The 20,220-nt window shown below is 45.2% G+C and overlaps 1 long non-coding RNA gene across 2 annotated transcripts in view; it reads right to left on the reverse strand.

Annotated features, from left to right (window-relative positions):
* The window catches only part of LOC143441754 (uncharacterized), a 69,520-nt gene extending 49,721 nt beyond the window's left edge, over nt 1–19,799 (reverse strand). For both annotated transcript variants that reach the window (XR_013109419.1, XR_013109420.1), the window contains exons 1-3: nt 19,629–19,799; nt 11,695–11,821; nt 6,886–7,352 (exon numbers count right to left, since the gene is read on the reverse strand). This is a non-coding gene — a long non-coding RNA (uncharacterized LOC143441754). The remainder of the gene's footprint in view (nt 1–6,885; nt 7,353–11,694; nt 11,822–19,628) is intronic.
* Nucleotides 19,800–20,220: the final 421 nt, after the last annotated feature.

Genomic DNA, 20,220 nt, shown 5'->3' on the forward strand with positions numbered 1-20,220 from the left:
TGTCTGGGTTGTCCCCCCCCCCATGTATGTATGTGTGGGAGATCCCTAGAAACCCAGAGAGGTATAGCAGGCCTATACCCTGGGTGTCCCAGGTTCAGAAGACAACTTAAAAGCTTCTAAGAGTAGAGGTGATTGAGCTCAAAGAGCCCAAAGTGGGTGTCATTCTCCTCCCTTGCCTCCTTAGGAGACAGCACATCACTGGCCACTCAGATCTCTGATGGATGTATGGAGCATGGGAGTCTGAGTCAGACTCTTATGTAGGGACAGGAGTTCCCTAGAGACAAGGAAGCCAGTGTCTCCTGGGCTCTACATTCTTTCCTGTCTCCCCAGAGCTGGTCTTGACTCTCAATTCCCTGAGTTGCTTGAAAATCTACAGTTGAAATTAAATGCCATGCCTTGGGGCTAGCTCACCAGCAACCCCCACTGCCAGGCCCAGCTCTACTCTGTTGCCCAGTCGAGGTGCAGGGAACACTTTCCTGAATGTTGCAGCCAGTGAGGGACATGGCCAATTCTCCCACTCTCATGACCCTGTGTCAGCTTTCCTGCATGCCTTAGGTGGTGAGGGACAAGGAAGGGGGAGAGTATCTCTCCCTCATCTGTGCCACCTCCCATCAGACAGGAGGCAGGGCTGTCTCTCCCACACTTACACCTTCAGGCTGTGTGCAAGCCTCATATCCAGGGCCAGTTCTACTGTACTGCCCAGCTGAGGTACAGTACCTCCTTTCCTGAGTACTGCAGCAGGTAAAGACCTAGAGTCCAGCTCTCCTGCTTGCTGTAGGTGGCAAGGGACAGGTATGGAGGTCATCTCTCCCTTGTCCATGTCACCACAAGGCAGGCAAGGTGTAGGGCCAAGTCTCCCACACTCACACCCTTGGAGCCTGCTCACTTGTGCCCCCACCACTAGGGTCAGCTCTACTGTGCTGCCCAGTGGAAGAATCAGCAGGCTGACTAGCTCAGATGCCTCTTAGTCCCAGATCTAGCTAAGACTTTGAATTGGCTTGCCCCAACATCTACCCCATTTATAAACTACTGGAGTTCATGAAGGAGCCTACCCTACATATCCAAAACTATAGCATCTCCAAGACATAGGGTAACAACAGGATACCCAGGAGCAGTCCCAGTGAGGTTCCAGTATCAATAGAATAGCAGGAGCTAGAGGCTTCATAACAGACCTGCAACTCATTGCAACAAACATTTGCAAGCAAAGAAATGTGAGGGAAAAAAGCTATACTGTGGCACACACAACAACACACCACAGCTTCCACAATGAGATTTGCCTTTTCTTTTTTGAGGAGGGAGGATGCAAGGGTGGATACAAGGAGATACAAGGAGATGGGGAGATGGGTGGGATTGGGGTGCATGATGTGAAATTCACAAAGAGCCAGTAAAAAGTTTTTTTTTTTTTTTTTTTTTTTTTAAAGAAGTTAAATTCCATTGAAGTCACTTGGGGGTCTGGCCTGCTCAATTTTCCACATGTGAGAGACCCAGGGTTGTGCAGGGCTGTGCTTATCCAGAAATAGCAGCTGAAAGACAGAGGTATTTCTGGCCAGCCTTGGGGCCTCCTCCTCTACAGGGTCTCCCAGTACTGATTACCCCAACCCCTACCCTCCATCTCTCAGTTCAATAGATACAGTGACAGGGCATGTGATTCATCACCAGTACTAGGACATGTTAGCCAGGACTTTGTGGACTCAAACCTTCTGCTTTTAGGTGGGGAAGTTGGGATGGGAAGTGGCAGGTCCTTTTCTCAAATCTTATTGTATATAGTAGTTTACCAAGTCCTCTAGCTCCTGTTGGTCTTGGGTATTTGTCTATCTGAAATGCATTGCTTTGTCTGTGTGGAAGGCTCCTATGGGGCCAAAAAAAAATCCATTTTAACAGTCCCCTCGTCTGGGAAGCCTTTACTGACTTCTATCCCTCCAGAGTGATTGTCACTCCTAGAGCTCACCTTTGTAGCTGCCCCTGTGCCCTGAGTTGAAATATTGTTTTCATGTCTGCATCTCACAGGGCATTCTCTCAGTTCAGGACTGCATGTGTCCCTGGACAAAAGGCCCTGCAACTGTGAGATAGGATTCAGCAGAGGAAGCTGAACTTCAAAATCCTAGGTGCAAGAATAGATATGCCTTTCCGGCTAATGTCCCCAAACACTTCCATGCCTCGAAGGCCCATGCAGAAGGGAGTTTGACTGCTGTCCGTCTGTCCAGGATGCTTCCAGTTGGGATCTAGAATTAGGATCCACCTGAAAGCATACTTTATGATCTCTTTGGTTTAATCTTTTATGAGTATTATAGAGGTTAAATTGTAGGGTTATGGGGGGAGACGCTGATAATTTGTATGTCGTGAAAATTAAAACTTACCAACAAAAATCATGAAAAACCGTAAAAGCAGACAACAGAACAAGAATACATTCCCAGTCAGTGTGTCTGACAAAGGAAATCTACCCAGAATATATGAAGAACCTTCCAAATCAATAAGACATGACAGTTCACAGGAAGACAGACAAAAAGCTTGAATAGTCACTTTACAGAGACACGTATCTGAGTAGCCAACAGACAGAAAGAATTCTTAAGTCTGTGATAAGATACTATCATGCACTTTTTAGAATGGTTAAACTCCAAGGGCTGACAAAACCAAGTGTTGGCAAGAGTACAGAACAACAGGAATGCTTCAGCATTGCTGATGAAAGTTTTTTGTTTTGCTTTTTAAAGGCCCAATCAATCCGGGATGTTGTCAGGATCCACTGACATGAGATGCTAACATTGCATGCTAAACAAGCTAACAGTTACATGTCTATGAGCCAACACAGAAACATGCATGTATGTTTCCTGCTACAGTGTTAAAAAAGAGGAAACAACCCATAGGCATTGAGTAGGTTCAGGAACAACAGAATGCTACTCAACCATGAAAATGAGCAAACTACTTCTCTATCCAGTGATATGCATGAATGTCGGAATTGCATGCTAAGTCAAGAAATACACTCTGTAAGGTTCCAGTTAACGTCCCCAAATGGGCACACCTGTAAAGGACCAGAAGAACGGTGGTAGCTTTATCACCTTGATATAATAACAGAGCTGAAACATAGTCTTTTCATCTTTTTCTGTCCCACCATGTGTCTGTGTTTTTACACATCATGCCCACACACGCGTATTTCAGAAAAAATGAAGTATACATGATCATAAAATATCAGCACATGTGTATAATAGACTTTGAATTAATATAGTAGTTCAAAAATGTTTCATATTTGGACGTAATTATATGTACTCTAGAATTGTTGAAGTATTTGAGAATTTGAAGTCCCCGTTTTCTGTAAATATTTTAGCATGAGTCCACGTCTTCTGTGCCGATGTATACTTTCTAAGACCGGAGGCGTTCGCTAATGTAAGCATAGATCAGTGATGTAAGCGTAGAGCAGTGCTCTGAATTAAAAGCTAAAACAACAATATACTGCCATATCTAGACTGCAGACCCTATTCCAGTTTTATCCATTGTCCAAGTAATTTGGTTGTGTTCATTTTCCCAGTCCCGGCCTGATCAACTGGCCCAGCTTTATGTGTTCTGTTCAGGTGTCCTGTCTCTGTGCTCTCCTCTAGTCTGTGGCTTTCTTCAGCCTTTCCCTCCGTCCCTTCACTGGCCATTCCCTGTACAGACAGGTGTTCTGCAGCTGCCCCCTCTTCTATTTCCCAGGTTGTAGTTTCTGACAGGAATCTCTTAGCACAAACTACATCCCTCTGGGTCCAGTACAACAAGGAGCTTGTGGTCTGGGCTGGTCCTCAGGTTGCTCTTGTTTGAATCAGCCCTGATTAATTATGCCAACTTTCTTTCATCCCTCCTCATGTGCTGGGCAAGTAATTTGTGAGGAGACACTCTTAGGCCCTGTACACATCCTGCCAAGTACCTGCCTTATACAACAGCTTGCAAAGCAGGCCCACCTCCATCCCTGCATTCAGGAAGAACCCAGAGACAACTTTTTAATTTTAATCCTTTTTTTCAGATCTGAGAAGGGCTCTAGGTCCTCACATGCACCAGGCAAATGCTCTGGCACTGGTCATTGCACCAGCCCCAATTTTGTTTTCATATATATAGAACTAACATGGCGCCTGGAACTTCATTAAGTGGACCCAATGTAGTATCTCAGCTAAGTTTTTTGGCTTACCTGAGGGGAGGAAGATTTATGGCTCGAGCACAGCCACATTCTTCTGGTATAGTAGCTACAATGTGGATGTTGCTTGCCTGCTGTCACGTATTTTAGAAAAAATAATACTAATACTGGCTGTCATCATTTTAGCACTAAGGACAAGACTTCCGGGCCCTAGGATATATAAGTTTGGAATGGGAATTAACCCGCCACACTTACTCCACTGGCCCCGAGGATTTCCATCCAGGAAATCAGATCCCTGTTCACATCCGTAACATCTAGTCCATCTAACCCCCATTTGGGGGTGCACAGTCACTTCTCTGACTACTTCCCATGTGTTTCTTCTTTACCCTCAGAGGAATTTTTCTCGCAACCAATTGAGTCCATGCTGCCTCGTGGGAGGAAGGTGTTTACCCGCACCATCCACCAGACAGTAGGACAAAGGTAAGAATTAAAATACAGCCTGAGCAGTAGGAAGAAAAACTCATCCAGCCAGAGGACACCTGCAGCCCTCTCCACAACATACCTATGCCACCTGGGTTCCCAACCCCACAGCTGCCATACAAGAAACACTACCTTGGGCCTCAGGGAGTCCTTGTGGTGCATGAAGTATGGGGCTCTCTGACAAGTTCTTGGGTTTGCACCAAAAGCCCATGGGCCTAATTGCTCTGCCAGATTCTGCAGCATGCACCCTGGCCTGCTGGCATTGCTGGTGTCCGTAGCCCTCCTGTGCCATCCCAAGACTTCCTGGTTGTGGCATATGAACATCATTATGCTGAGCTGAGGGAGGCAGTGTTTACAGCTTGGCATGGGAGAAGAACACACAGATCTTTGTTGCCAGGCTACAAATGACTCTTTTTTCCTCTCCCCAGAAGAGAGAAACAATGATTAAAAACTCCTCAGTAGTTTGGCAGGCTTCTGGGTGGTTTGCTGTGAATGTTCCGAGACCAGGAGAGACCTTGTCTTTCACAGAGCCTCTGCCTCACTGGCTCCCGTGATTTTGGATCTGTACTTGATCTGTCTTTAGAAGAAAGAGGGGTATTGACTCATGATTGATACAAACAATGTTATTCTCCTTTTATTTTTTACTTTTTCTAGAAAGACTCGGTGTCTTAATGGTTTGGTCCAGAGTGGCAGGAAGAGCCCTCAGAGGACCAGAGGTGATGATGGCTCAACGTGAAGACTGAGATCAAGGTTGATTAAGGACTCCCAAATGCGTGCACAAATCAGAAGATCCTGATACAGCTGCCATGAAGCTGGGAGACAGCGGAGGAAAGACTTATCTGGAGCCTAGGGTCCAGACTGAACTGTAGCCCTGCCATGTCTGGGATCTCTTCCCTGCAGCCAGTGGCTTTTCCCTGTCCAGGTTCTGGCTCTTCTGCAGAGGACACAACACTAGAACTTTCAGACTCTGCATGGCCTGGATGATGGGATTCTTTATGCAATTCCACAATTTTTAATAATACTAGCAAGTGCATCTGGTTGCATCTCTGTAGGATTCCCCATGTTAACATTGGCAACAATTTAAGAGTCTCTACAAGACACACCCTAGCCCATATCTGCTACTGTGATAGAACACTACAGACCAGGTAAAGTAGGAGGAACAGAAGTCTGTTTCTTAAGCTCATGGAAGCCAGCAAGCCTGGAGATGGAGGGCTGCATCTGGTAAGGCCCCACTGCTGCACTTGAATATGGTACAGGGCACCACATAGTGAGAGGTAGCTAGTGATCTGCCTTGTGCACTCAAATCCCTTTAGAATGGGTTTAAACCCACCCACAGTGGTGGAGTGTAAATTTCACAAGCTGGTCACCCTCCATGGTTGTGTGGCGTAATCACATTTCCAACACAGGAGCCTGGGACCATGCTCACATCACAGCAGGACCACACTGCCCTTTGGCACTATTGATGGGGTTTAGCCAATGAGGAAATGTGGTGCCATTCATCCAAAACCCACTAAGGAACCCCATCATATTCTACAGAGTTTCTGTGAACAACACCCCCCCCCCAAAAAAAGGCCACAAAGCACTTATAGCCTCATCTTCAAGAACCAATAAGCAGTAGAGTGTCAAACAGGGACACAAAGAGAGCCCACAGGTTCCATGCTTACCTTTCCACCGTGATGCCAAATCTAATGGTCAAAGAACTGTCATTCCAACACTTAGGAGGGTCACAAGTTAGAAAACAGCCTAGACTAGCTAGTGAGATTTTTGTCTAAAAAGACCTCCCTTAAAAGCAAAGCACAAAGGCTGGTCTCTGGGTTTTCTGACTCCTGAGACTCCCTGGGAAGTAAAATTCCCTGTGCGTCTGTCATTTTTGTTTCACAAAGAGTGTCCCTATCCTAAGAGTCCTCACAGGGGATTCTGCCTCTGCTTTGAGTTCACCTGCACAGGCAGGAGACACAGAATGACTCTCCAGGCAGATTTCCTTCCTGGGGCTATCCTCCCACACAGATTGGAACAGCCTGATTAATCAGAAGGGATGCTGTGGCGAATGCCATCAGACATCTTCCACCCCCCTTCCAGCAGGGGAGGAAGCCCAGCCTCTAGTCACTCTCTGGCTGCAATCAGAGCTTCCTGCATGAGCATGAAGGTGAGCTGGTAATCAGCACCATCGCTGCCTGGAGAACTCCCCCTATGAGCTGGCTTCATGAGGGCTACTGAGTAAATCACACAGGCTCCAGAGCCAGCACAGGCCCTGCACCCCCATGCGTGGGGGTTAGAAAACCAGCCGAGTCTATACTGATCCTCACCTGTGGGTTGATTGCAGTAGTTATGGCTTAATTCACTCTCAGACTTGGAGGAGTCATGTGCACGATGTTCTTGGCCGTTACTGTAAATGTGAGTCACTTCACCTTCACGGCCCAGGCATGTAAGAAGACCGTTGATCGAAGCAAACAGAATCACCCTGGGCTCCAGTGGTGCTTTGTGGAAATGTACTTTCAAAGAGATGAGTTCACTTTGATATTAGAGTTAAGTTTCCCCTGAGTCAAGGGCTTATTCCCTCATCCTCTGAACAAATATTTAGCAAGTATCATGTACTATCTGAGAGAGGATCTCTAGACCTGGCGGTGTGGCCATGAACAAGGCATGACTTCGGCTTCTGCTCTAGTAGGGCTGACGTTTGGGTTCCATTTGGGATCTGAAGAGCCTGTTTCTTTCATTCTCAGGAGGACATCCAGAGCTCGGGAGCTAGCAGATCATCCTTACAAAACAGATCCTAGCACCAAGACAGGAGAATCACATTTTAGAAGCCAGCCTCATAACTTGGCATTTCTCAATCAGGGGAACAACAAAATGTCTCGGCAAACAGGAATCAAGGATCCTGAAATAGGCAGAACATTGCTGAGCAGATCAACTGGCTGGGAGGCATAGCAGGTCTGTCTAAACTCCAGCTTCATCCTCAGCTTCCTGGTGCTCTGACATTAGACTAAAGCCTGGAAACAGATCTCCCTTGGGGACTTAGGCTGAGAGTATAAATTGGAAGACATCCTGTGGTCGGCAGACAAGAGACCTACCACTGTGTGAGGCAAAAGACTTAGAATGCAGGCTACAGTATGCCTGACAGGGTGGGGCTGCTGATTGAGTGTGGCACCCACCTATGTGTCCCTCTAACTCCTGAAGCTTTAACTCCACAGGGTGTCTGACCTAGCACCAAAGGAAGTAGAAACAAACATGTATGGATCAAATACATACATGTTCATGTAAATACCCAAATCATTCATTCACTCTGAAACTCATATATACTGTGTTCAAACACATACATAGTTGCCCACATACTCACATTTATGGTTATACACTTGCACATACACAAATACATAGTTACATATGCCCCAACAAGTGATCAGATATATCGACACATATCCATATGGCTACATGCACATGTAAACATGTATCCTCCCAAGTCCACATACCCCAAATCATACCTATACACATATCCATGTAAATGTATACATGCAGAAACATGCAGTCCATATGTGTATACACACATTCCCATAGACAAGAACATACATATATACCTACATACATTCATACATATCTACAAGGACATATACACACACTAGTGTGCACCTCCCTATTCACACACAATCTCATCCCAAACCAGGTCAGCAGAGCCGGGAGGGGGGGGGGGGGCACAGAGCTGGTTGCTATTGTGCAGAACAGAAAGGCAGGTGAGAATCCATCAAAGGCAGCCCCGTTTCCAGCCACTTATTATCAAACAAGCAGTTACTGTGGTTTCTGAGAAAATTCCAAATGCTTCCCCAGCACACAGGGTACATAAACTGAAAATATGGCTTCCCCCTTCAGAAGCCTAACATCACCTAGCCCTCGCTCCCTAGCTAGCAAGGTTTCTGCTGCCCTCAGTCCTATCCCAGAACACACCAGGCCACCCTAGCAGGGAGATGTACCAGCTGAGGAACCAGGCAGCTCCATCACTATCTCTCTAAAAGCCCAGAAGAAATTTAGTCATCGAAAATCCCTTCCCTCTTTGCTAATAAAACTTATCAGTGCAGGGCAGGAGGCCGGGAGGAGAGGGACTGCAGACACTTGCCTTACTAAATTGCTCAGAGGAATGGCCGTCATCAGCCATCTAGCAGCAGAAAGAACGGAAGCAATGTAACATTTATGGAGTGAGATTAGCCCACCTAGAGTCACCTCCCCAGGTCTCTGAAGCTCTGTAATGTGTCTACTTCATCTCGCAGATGAAGAACACCAGGCTCAGTTATATACGGGAGGGAACCAAAGAGAGCCGAGGCTCCTGCCCGGCTGTACACGCCATATGGCACAGCCTGGGTTCTTCCTCTCTGTGTATGCTCCTCCCCGTAGAACCCCAACTCTTAAAGGCAACGATAATACAAAGTTAGATCTGGACAAGTCAGCAGCACCGAGCCCAGGCTCAGAAGACACTTGACCAAGCTCCATCAGTCTCCTCTGAGTCACACACAGACACACCTGGGCTCTCCCCAGAGTAACCTGTGAACCCTCCTTAGCCCTGGAGATGCTCAGAGCTTGCCAAGCAGTCCCCTGAGCTGATGTGTAACACTTTCCCCTTCTTACTAGAGCCTGGGAAAAATCTATATTCCTGACCTCATTCCCTTTAACATAAAGGGATGCAAGTCATTTATTCCAAACTACAGAGAAGCCCCTCCAAGTTTTTAACATGGAGCCTCTTGGATTCAGTGTTTGCTTGTACAGGCCATTTTTGAACCCTCAAGAGCATAAGAACACATGGGCAGCTCTTGCCAAAAGTCTCCTTAGCAAGCCTTCATTGGTGATACCCAGAGTTTGCTCAACAACTCGGAGACAGATTGGCTCTGAGGCTGTGAAACATGGGAGCTCCAAGCAGGCAGATCCATCCAGAGTGGTGTGGTCTTGAGGAAACAGTGGGTCTGGACGTGGAAAGAAATGTGGCTAAGTAAGAGAGAAAATTCCCCCAGGAAGATCTATTAGGCTGTGAAATAGTATTCCACAGGAAGTGGTGGAGGGGGTGCCCGGAGGTATTTAAAGCTGTGCTGGACTAAGTAATAGAAGCCTCGTGGTGTGTGGAGTGGCTGAGAACTGGCCCCGGGGGAGCTGCTGTTGTGCCCTAATAGGTCGTCTCCAATAGAAGTAATTTCCGAGCCCGCCCTAGTGTTCCACGGAGCTACACTGCTTTTGCCAGGCAAAGAAGGAGCTCACTTACAGCTCAGAAAAAGCCCCAGGGTTTGATACCCTCATAGCCATCATTTGTTAACAGGCTGGCAGTCCCCAGCAAACAGATGTCTACATTCAGCAAACCCCTCTCAAAATCGCATCTGCCTTTTAGGATGGAAATTGACAAGCTGATCTTCAAGTTCTTATAGAATCACAAGGCACCCAACGGAGCCAAAAAGGATCTCTAGACAGAATCAAGTAGGAAAATTCCCACTTCCTGATCTCAAGATTTACTACCGAGACTGTGTAGTACTAACACAAAAATCAACCCTTAGATCCATAGCACAGAGCTCAGGGTCCATAAATAAAATTTATATATGTATAGTCAGTTAATGGGTTTTTTGTTTGTTTGTTTTCTCCTCTTTCTTTTTTCCATGTGTTTGTGTATGTGGTCCATGCATGTTTATGCATGTTTATGTCTGTATTCGCATGTGTGCTGGCACGCATGGATGTGAGTGCTCGTACGTATGTGTGTGCCTGTGTTCATGTGTGTGCATACATTTAGATGCCAGAGGTTGATGTCAGGAATCCTCAACTGCTTTTCCATGTTATTACTTCTGAGGTGGCGTGTCTTACTCAATGAACCCATAACTCACTAATACAGCTGATCTCACCAGAGAACTTGACCCGGGATTTCCTTTTTCCACCTTCAGAGGATGGAACTATAGACTGGTTACTGCATGCATGCAGTATATACATGGTTTCTGGAGATCTGAACTCTGGGCCCCCTGCTTGCATGACCAGCTAATTTATCACTAAACCATATTCCCACTTGGGGTCAGTTGCTTTCTGACAAGCTTGCCAAGACAATGCAGTAAGAAAGAGCAGGCTAATCAAACGTTGCTAGAACAGTTGCATATCCACAAACAAAAGAACGAAATCAGATTCCTACCATCACGCCCCATGCAAAGCAATGTCCTAACATGTAAAAATACTTAAAGGAAAGCATTAGAGTTCACCAATCTCAGATTTGGCAATGATTCTTATATCTGGCGCCAAAGTACAAGCACCAAAAAGAAAAACAGGCTAGATTTCATCACAATAAGATTCTATAATCCTCCCTTTTTCTCTGTATATTCTGAACCTCTTACAATTCAGTAACAGAGAAACTGTACACACTTTAGAATGGGCAAGGAATCTGATAAATGTTTCTCCAGAGAAGATACACCGTAGCAAACAGAAAGTAATCAGAATGGTTCGTTAGTAGAAAGCACAAATCAAAGTCGTAACAAAATATCAGTTCACATCTGCCATTGTAGTTTAAATAAAGAAGAAAGCTGATGAGAGAGAGCTGTTAGGATGTGGACAAACAGGACCCTTCCTGCATCACCTGAAGGAGGAGAGCGCTCAAGCACTTTAGCAGCCATTCAGAATGTTACAGTGTCAACAGCAACAATCTCACTTTTCATCATAGACCCAGAGGATTGGATGCATGCTTTTCATTAATGTTTGCATTAGTAATATTCATTATAGGGCCAGAGTCATGGCTCGTTGGGTGAAGATGCCTGCTGACAAGCCTGATGATATGAGTTCAATTCCCAGGACTCACCTGGAAGGACTGACTCCTACAAAGCCATAGAATTGAATACTAGTCCATTGAACAATGAATGGCATGCATTGTGACATCTATCTATCTATCTATCTATCTATCTATCCATCCATTATCTATCTATTTATCTATCATCTCTGCCTATGTGTCTGTCTGTCTATCATTTTATATTTATAGACATTTGATTTTTGTATATCAAGAATACCAAGACACAGGAAAGCACAGACAGGTCAGCGAATGCTTCCAGCAGAACTGGTATCCACAGGCAGTGAAGCTGCATCCCTCCCTCACACTGCATGCAAACGGATTAAAGACTCACGTGTAAGATCTGAACCTATGAAGCCCTCAGAGGAAAGCACGTCTATAAATCTTCTCCATCTTGGATTTTAAGTCGAGGAAGCCAGTCACAAAAAGCTGCATATCATGAAGCCATTTATATGAAGTGTCTGTAATAGGCAGATTTATAAAGACAGAAATGTATTCATGTTCACCAGGGGCTGGGGGAGGGGAGAGAGATGAGATTATGAAATTTTCATCAGATAGTGATAATGACTATACAATTCTTGGAATACACTAAATCATAAATATTACACAACGAAGGGGTGAATATCTTGGTATACGAAGTACATCTTTAGAAGCTGTAAAAACCCACCTGTGAACCTACCACACACAGACTGGTTCTGTCTCTTGTATAAATATTATTTCCCTTACATGAGTTTTTACCATATACACAAATTTGAACCTGGTCTTGCTGTGCCCCACCATTTAAGCTCTGCTATGTTAACATCTCTTCCTCATGGTTGCTATTTCCACACGGATAAGGCTGCAGCTTTCTTGTTTAGTATTATGTTAGAATATGTTGGAGTTTGTTCCTTGGGTTTTGCTGTTATAAATATTATCATGGTTGAACATTTCTGTGTATAAACTCTTCTTTGGGAGAGGGTATGATTTTTTTTTTTTTTAGGCTAAACTTTTGTAGTTGAGATGGCTTGAGGAAAGTAATAAGCTTTATGATTCTGTTGCTAATGGCACCAAATCACCCTCTTTCAGAGTTTTAATGTAGGCTGTTTTGTTCAGAATACAAGTCACAGCCACAAGAACAGTCCCCTGGTACACAGGGAGTTTATTGTCCTTAAAGTCAGACTTTTCCAGAGTGGTATCCCAGCTCTGTCCCCTTGAGGCTGAGAGTGATTTTAGCCAAGAAACCCAGGGATGTACCCTAATTTCACTTGTTTTTTTTCCTGCTGCAAAAGGGCATAGTTATATCTACTTATTGTAAAAATGATAACGTGCATAGTGTGCTAAATCAGGCTTCAGAATCAGACAATCACTGAATCTGTGTTTCTCCTCTTCCTTCACTGCCCATTCTTAGCCCATCAAGGACACGTCCTTTTGAGTACTTGTGACATACATACATTCTGTGATGTATCTTTTGAGTCCTGCATAGGCCTGGGTCTTAGTCCCTGTTCTATTGCTCTGAAGAGACACCATGACCAAGGCAATTCTTATAAAGCAAAACATTCATGGGGGCTTACTAACAGTTCCAGAGTTCATTATCGTCATAGCAGGAGGCACGATGGCATAGAGTGTGGCAGCAGGCCGACATGGTACTGGACTGAGAACTATATACTGATCCACAAACAAGGAAGACTAGACCTGGAGTGGTCTTTCAAAACCCTGAAACCCATCCTCCAGTGGCAAACCTTCTCCAATGAGGCCACACCTACTCTAATATGTCCACGCCTCTTAATCCTTCTATTCTTTCAAATAGCACCACCCCCTGGTAACAAAGCATTCAAATATATGAGTCTGTGGGAGCCATTCTTACTCAAACCACCATACTTTGAATCCATACATAGGAAGCGACTTCTCCTCCTGTGATGTATCTGTGATTTTGCAAACCCATAGCAAGTGTATGCACAGCAGTAAATTTGTCTGAGCAACCCCTTTCAGATATACCAGGCTCAGGCCGGGGGTTGCCACTCAGTGGGCAGAGCACTTACCTAGCATACAAAGAGACCTAGTTTCATTCTTGACACTAGACAGGTGGTACACCCTTATAATCCTGGCACTCAGGAGATTGGAGACAGGAAGATAAAGAGGTCAAAGTCATTGTGAGATTCATAATCCCAGTCTCCCAAATAAATAACACTCCCCTGCAAAGGGCCAGCAAGCTGGCTCAGTGGGTAAAGGCCCTTTCTGACCCAAGTTTGACTCTCAAGGAGGAGAGAACCAATTCTCATGAGCTGTTCTCTGTTCTCCATATATACTTCATGGTATGCACAATATATACCCCACCCCATCCCAACATACACACACACACACACACACCACATGTGTGCATGCATGTGCAGCAATAAAAAATTAAGCAATAGAATTTTTAGAATAAAAGATGTGTATGTGTATGAATGTGTAACAGACTTGTTTCTTAATACTGAGTTCATTTCTTTTCTGCCAGTAGATTATAGAGCCACAGACTGCCTGGGTAAGCCCTAGATCACCACATACTAGAGTAATTACTAATTACATGTTTCCCCATTCTGTAGCTTATTAGTAAATTGTATGTAGAGGGATCTGAAAGTAATTGCACTTCTCCTGTAACTTCAGCAGCTTGCAGAAATCAAAAGGAATTACCTTATTTACCTCCTAAGTGATTCCCAGTGGTGGTTTGTCAAATACACAGAACAGGAAAAAACCATACACTCACCAAATCCTCTCCTGCTCATTAATGGTGTCTGAGGGTCACAAGAAATCTTCAGTGGGAAAAGACTGCTAAAGAGACACTGACAAATTTATGCAAATATCCCCAAGTGGCTGATAGATTAATTTTGATCATTGTCCAGGAGAATGGGCCCTTTAAATTATTAATAGTGTCACCTACAAGCAAATGTTTAACTGGAAACTTAGAAGAAGAGAGCTTGATGCTTCTGAACAATACTGTCTTTATGAGCCTTGTGTGTGGAGAAGAAAGGCAAGAAGAAAGAAAGAAGAAAAAACTCAGCAAGCAGAAAACCTGTTCCTTGTTTTGATGGTTTATGGGTAAATAATTTTACTACCCTGAGCACTGGCTAGGGCTCCCTTAATTATCTAATAAACCGTAGCTATACTAAGTTCCTTTCGCGCGCACGCGCGCGCGCGTGTGTGTGTGTGTGTGTGTGTGTGTGTGTGTGTGTGTACAAGTGTATGTTTCTGGTTCCTGGAGGACAGAGGACAACATCAGTTGTTATTTTTCAGGTCCCTTGTATCTTTTGTTTGAAGCAAACAGCTTGGAATTTGACCAAGTGGCTGGACTAGCTGGCCTCACTTGCAGGGATCTGTCTCCACCAGGAGATAGAAATCTCACCGCCTCTGGGATTACAAGTGCATATCACCATTCCTGACTTTTATATGGCTTCTGGGGATCCAAACTTAGGTCCACTCATTGTGAGACCAGTGCTTTGCCAACTGCATCATCTCCTTGGCCTTTTTTTTTTTTTTAATTAAGAAATTTAAAATGGTAAAAGAAACTTTTTTTCTCCTATTTCTCCTCTTCTTTTTTCTCCTCTTCCTCTTCTTCCTCCTCCTCTTTCTTTTTTTAAAAGAAAATCTGATCTCAAACAAGCTCAAAGCTTCTGGAATACACCTGGCTTGAATACCAACCTCTACCTTTGCTGACAAAGAAAGAATTCCACACCAACAAATAGACAGTCTTCCTGTTTGGTTGGCTTGGTCTGCAAGATGGTGCATGCTTCTGGCCTTTGGGGTATTTTAATAATGTTAAAGAAAAGGGTGGGGCCAAAGGACTGGGGTTGGTTCAGTGATCAATCTAAGACATTTGATCCTGGTATTCCCTCTTCCTTCTCTGCAGACCTGCAGGACAAAGAGCTGACAGGACCAAACACCACAATCATCAGGCTTTGCCTCCTGCTGGTTACACAGTGTTATGAGTGCATTGCTGACACAGGGCAGGAGTCATAAGAAAAGTGGTAATTAGGAATGACAGGCTATCACCCCAGGCCACCACAAGAAGACACTGGAGCCATGGCTTATTCTGTGAGTATGCTCATGGTTCTCTAATGATGACCTGGCTCTAGTCACATGTATGGTGGCAGAACCAGATGCCTCTTTTACACAGAGCCTAGAGCATCTTGGCAGAAGCAAGAAGCTAAAGCCCATGATCTCATGTTCTGTTCACTCTTGTTGGCTACTTTCATAGCTATAAATTCACTCAATCCACTTATCCTCACCAATCTCCTTGACCCACAGGCCTCCTATCCTCTATCCAGTGCTGAAGGCAGGATTGATGAATCTAGAACCAAGGCAGTTGTCGTCGTCATCATCATCATCATCATCATCATCATCATTCATCTCCTTGACAATAGGGTCATATGTGGGAAGGAAGGAATTCCTCCAAAGAAATAGAGTTCCCCAGAGAAGGTGAGAAAGCAGTGGCTGGGCATCCCTTGTGTGCCAGGCCCTGGGTTAGGCTTCGGAGCACCTAATATAGTGTTGGTAGCAGATATCCACCATGAAACACCCCCTACTGGGAGGGGACAACATCTGGAACAAAAACAAGAAACAGTGGTGACGTGGAAGCCAAGTGTTTTCTTTAGGTATATGGGCATCTTCTGCCATTTTAAGGGTAGAGAGGACCTTGTCAAACAGAAAGCAACCTCCTAGAAAAGTATTTGCTCCTTGGTAGGTGACTGCCTTTCCCAGCCTATGCATGGAAATGTCCCTACAGCAAAGATGGCACTAGCTAACAATTTTTGTACTAGGATCTGGTTGGTCAGGGAAGGCAGGGTCAAGGCAGCCTTAGGCCAAATTGCCTGATCCCCACCCCCTATGAAATGTTCACCCAGTCCTGGAAAGGAGATCTCCCCAAGAGAACACCCATCCAAAATGTTTGTAATACTCAGCAGATGATGCTAAACAGTAGGCGCTGGTGGGCTGGAGACCAGCTGTACAGCAACTGCAGAGTCTCACGCACTAGGTACCTTCCCTCAAGTTAAGGTGATCACAGTAGTGCTCACAAAATTCTTTTTTTAAACAGATGGGCCGGCTTGGTGACATTAGATAATCCATCCAATGGCACAGCTCGCCCCTAGGCAAAGCCAGGAGCAAGCAATGCTTTGGTGAGCCCATTGAAAACCTTGGCCTTGTGCTCCCTAGTGGCCACTCAGCATACAGCACTTTGCATGGAGGGTTTAGGACGTTTTGTGCTCTGGAAGGGCATGGGAAGAGATTACCAGAAGGGACATGTGTCTATCCCAAAAGCTGAGTTCAGGGCAGGGAGACTCACCATGGTGCCATAAAAGAGTCTACACAGTTTAGGGATTCACAAGGGAGACAGAGAACAGGGGGATGTAGTGGACTTCTTGGGAGACATTTGCCATCAAGGATGAATGGATGGGAAAGATGCAAGTACTCAGAGCCTTAAAACTGCTCAATTTGGCTTCCATGGGACCAGAGAGAAAGCTTCACTTGGGAGGCCAGAGAAAAAGGGGAGCTGAGAGACAGCTGTTCCTGGAGAGACCCTTGGAAGAAGGCAAAAGTCTTCTGCATAAATTTTAATTCATCTTGCCTTTCATTTTAATTAATTAATTAATTGTGTGTATATTTTTGTGAGTGTGCAAGAGACAGATGTGTGTGAATGAGAGAGAGAGAGAGAAAGAGAGAGAGAAAGAGAGAGAGAGAGAAAGAGAGAGAGAGAGAAAGAGAGACTGCAGCATAAGTTCATATGTACCATGGTGTACATATGGAGGTGAGAAGAAACTTCTGAGTGTCAGGTCTCACCTTTCACAACCTTGAGGCAGTGTCTCTCTTGTTTCTGCAGCTGCATACTCCAGGCTAGTCCAGTAAATTTACCTGTCTTCACCTCTGATGTCCCCTAGGAGTGCTGGGATTACAGGTGTAAACCACAATGTTCATCTTTTTGCACTTCCAGGGATTTAACTGAGTCTGTCAGGCCCACTGACCCATGTCTCTCCTTGGTCCTTGCTGAGCTTTTAAAACCAAGTTCTAGAATCACCATCCTGGGCCTTTTGTTTGTTCGCTTGAAAGGCTCATGGACTTGAACCTGATTCAGAACCCCCATGGAAAGGCTTGTTTGAACTTAGATTAGGGCTCAACCCCAGAAATTCTGATTCAGCAGGAATGGAGAGGGGGTGTTGTTGGTCCATGGGCACTAGCAGAAAATGAGGTCTGACATGGACTTCCTACTTCCATCTCCGGTCGTGAGGTTGAGGTGGACCTGAGCAGTATGGGGCTTCTGTGGGAAAGTCCCTTTGTATTATAGATGAGAGACAAGAAGAGAGGTGCCTGCCTCTATCTGGTGCTGTCCTGTGTGAAGCTTGTTTCTGCTGAAGTGAGTTTACAGCAAGATGAAATGAACTCACTGATCAGAAAGACGGAAAAACTCCTGATACCTGGTGGAGTGATTGAGCTATAAAGTCCACCAAGCTGGGAGTTTTCAGCCCTTGAACTAAGTGTAGAAGTCTGAGGTGGGATTTCATGGTCAAGTCCATTCTGATCTGGCTTCCTCTTTCCAATCTCTGCTGTCACACCTAACCCGTACAGTACCCATCCTTGACTTGTTCCTTTGATGTATAAGCCGCAACTCTTTCTCTTGGACCTCTCTTTTCCTGGCCCCTCACACAGCTCTGCCTTTGAAAGGCTGCCGTCATTTGTCTTTCTGTCCCAGCTTCTCTTCCTGTCTCCCATGTGCCTACCACACAACTGCACAGAGGCACCAGGTCTTTCCTTCCATACATACCACTGAGCTCACTCCCACAGACTGCTCTAGTTAGTCCCTCACAGCTCCTTATTTCTAGTCCCTCCCCTTTCTTGTGGGAGGAGGGAGCCACTTTTATTTACTTTTTCTGCCTCTATAGCCAATCCATTGACAAGTCTCCCTGCCTCTGCCCCTGAGATACTGATCCTCCCATTGTCCTTCTGTCCAGTCCCAGGGTCACCACCCCTGTTTGCTGCTTCTCTCCTCACATTAAGTCTTGTGAAGATGGCCTTTTACCTGGTCTTTTCAGTTGTGGCATCCTCCCTCCCTCTCCACAGTCCCTTCTGGCACCAGCAGCCCCTGCACTGCCTGCCAGTCCATAAGGAGACCTGAGCACCCGGAGTTTGAGAACCTGTTGTTTGTATCATCCAGGATGCTCTCCATCCCAGGAATCATCTGTCCTACAGCTTGGATCTCTGGATCTCTCCAAGTTGGGTTTTACTTAAGAAAGGAGAATGACTCTTTGAGATGCCATCAGTAAGGACATCTAAGAAAGGTGGGCATGTAAACATGTCACAGATACCAGATTTTTAGACCAAAGATTTATGAAGTCGCTGTTCTAAGGTAGGCATCCTCTAACCCAGAAGGTCTTCTGGATACTGCTTTCTGAATTCAGCAAGCATTCTCTTCTTTCTGTAACCTTAGGTATTCCTTGGGAAACCTGCTGAAACCCAGTTCTGGTGTCAGGTGCAGCTGGCCCTAGACCCAGATCTGGGAATAGATGCATCAGAGAATAACCTTGCCTTGCAGTGGTGATTAGCTCGAGACTATGCATGGGACCCAAACCAAGGCTAACCTTTCTGAGCTAACCCAGGCACTCTGTCTTCACAATTCTTTATGTATTCCTCAGCAGTGAAGACTATGAACACACCTCAGAGATAAAAACCTGCATTTCCACAGCACAATATTAAAGCAAATGTCCCAACACAATAAGCCATAGGGATGTTCTGAATACCCAGTACATGTAGGAATCGTATTCGCACCATACCTGGCTAACTGTGCAAAAGCATTATAACTAAAATAAATCTACCCATGACTGCTGATCATGATTGTAACTTGATTGAATGGAGAATGACCTGGAAATCAGGAAAGCACACCCTTGGGTATACTGCGAGGCTTTTCCAGACACAGTCAACTACAGAAAAGAGAAGGAAATCTGCTCTGAATATAAGCAGTGCCATGCTATAGGCTGGAGGTCCTGGATAGAATGAAAGGGGAAAGAAGAGGAAAACCAACTTGGAGCCCCAGCTTAGATCTCTCTCTCTCTCTCTCTCTCTCTCTCTCTCTCTCTCTCTCTCTCTCTCTCTCTCTGCATCCTGGCTGCCATGATGTGAGATGCCCTCTCACTACAATAAAGAAAATCCCTGAAGGCATGATCAAAAATTACCCTTCCTTTCTTAAGGTGTTCAGTCTGGTATTTCATCAGAGTAACACTAAGTCTAAGTAGCATAATGCCCAAATTCTCTTAAAGTACCACTTACCATCTGAGCCAATGGGAGAATGGCCCCACAGACTTTCCTAGCAGGAAGTTGTTACTCAATGAATTGCCTTAAAGCCTGTATAAGCCTTGAGCTTGTTTGAGGACAGAGATGCCCTTCAGTGTCTAACTGAGGAGACCTCAGAGAAAGAGCGAACAGTTTAAGGCTGGTGACAATGTGGGCATGCCTGAACAGAACAGCATGTGCTGCTCTCCAACTTAGCAACTAACAGACAGACCGCCTGTTTGGCTTCAGCTTGTTTACAGTTGATTCTCTATCACCATGAAGACAGGATTCCTGACACACAGCAGCGGGGCCACCTTGGAAGTCTGGGGTCAATGAATTCTAAGTCCTTACTCAGAGCAAGGTGAGGAAGGGGCTGAGGAGATGGTTCTATTGATAAAGTGTTTACTTCACAGGTAACCTGTAAGGGCCTGGGGTTAAGTCTCAGAAACCATATAAAAAGCCAAGTACAAAAGGTGCCTGTAATCTCAAAGATGGAGAGATGGGAGCAGAGGAGAATCCTGTGAAGCTCACTGCCCTACATGATGGAGTTCCAGGCTACAGAGAGATCCTAACTCAAACAGAAAACAGA

Source organism: Arvicanthis niloticus, chromosome 3 (genome assembly GCF_011762505.2).
Source record: "Arvicanthis niloticus isolate mArvNil1 chromosome 3, mArvNil1.pat.X, whole genome shotgun sequence".
Taxonomy (NCBI): Eukaryota; Metazoa; Chordata; class Mammalia; order Rodentia; family Muridae; genus Arvicanthis; species Arvicanthis niloticus.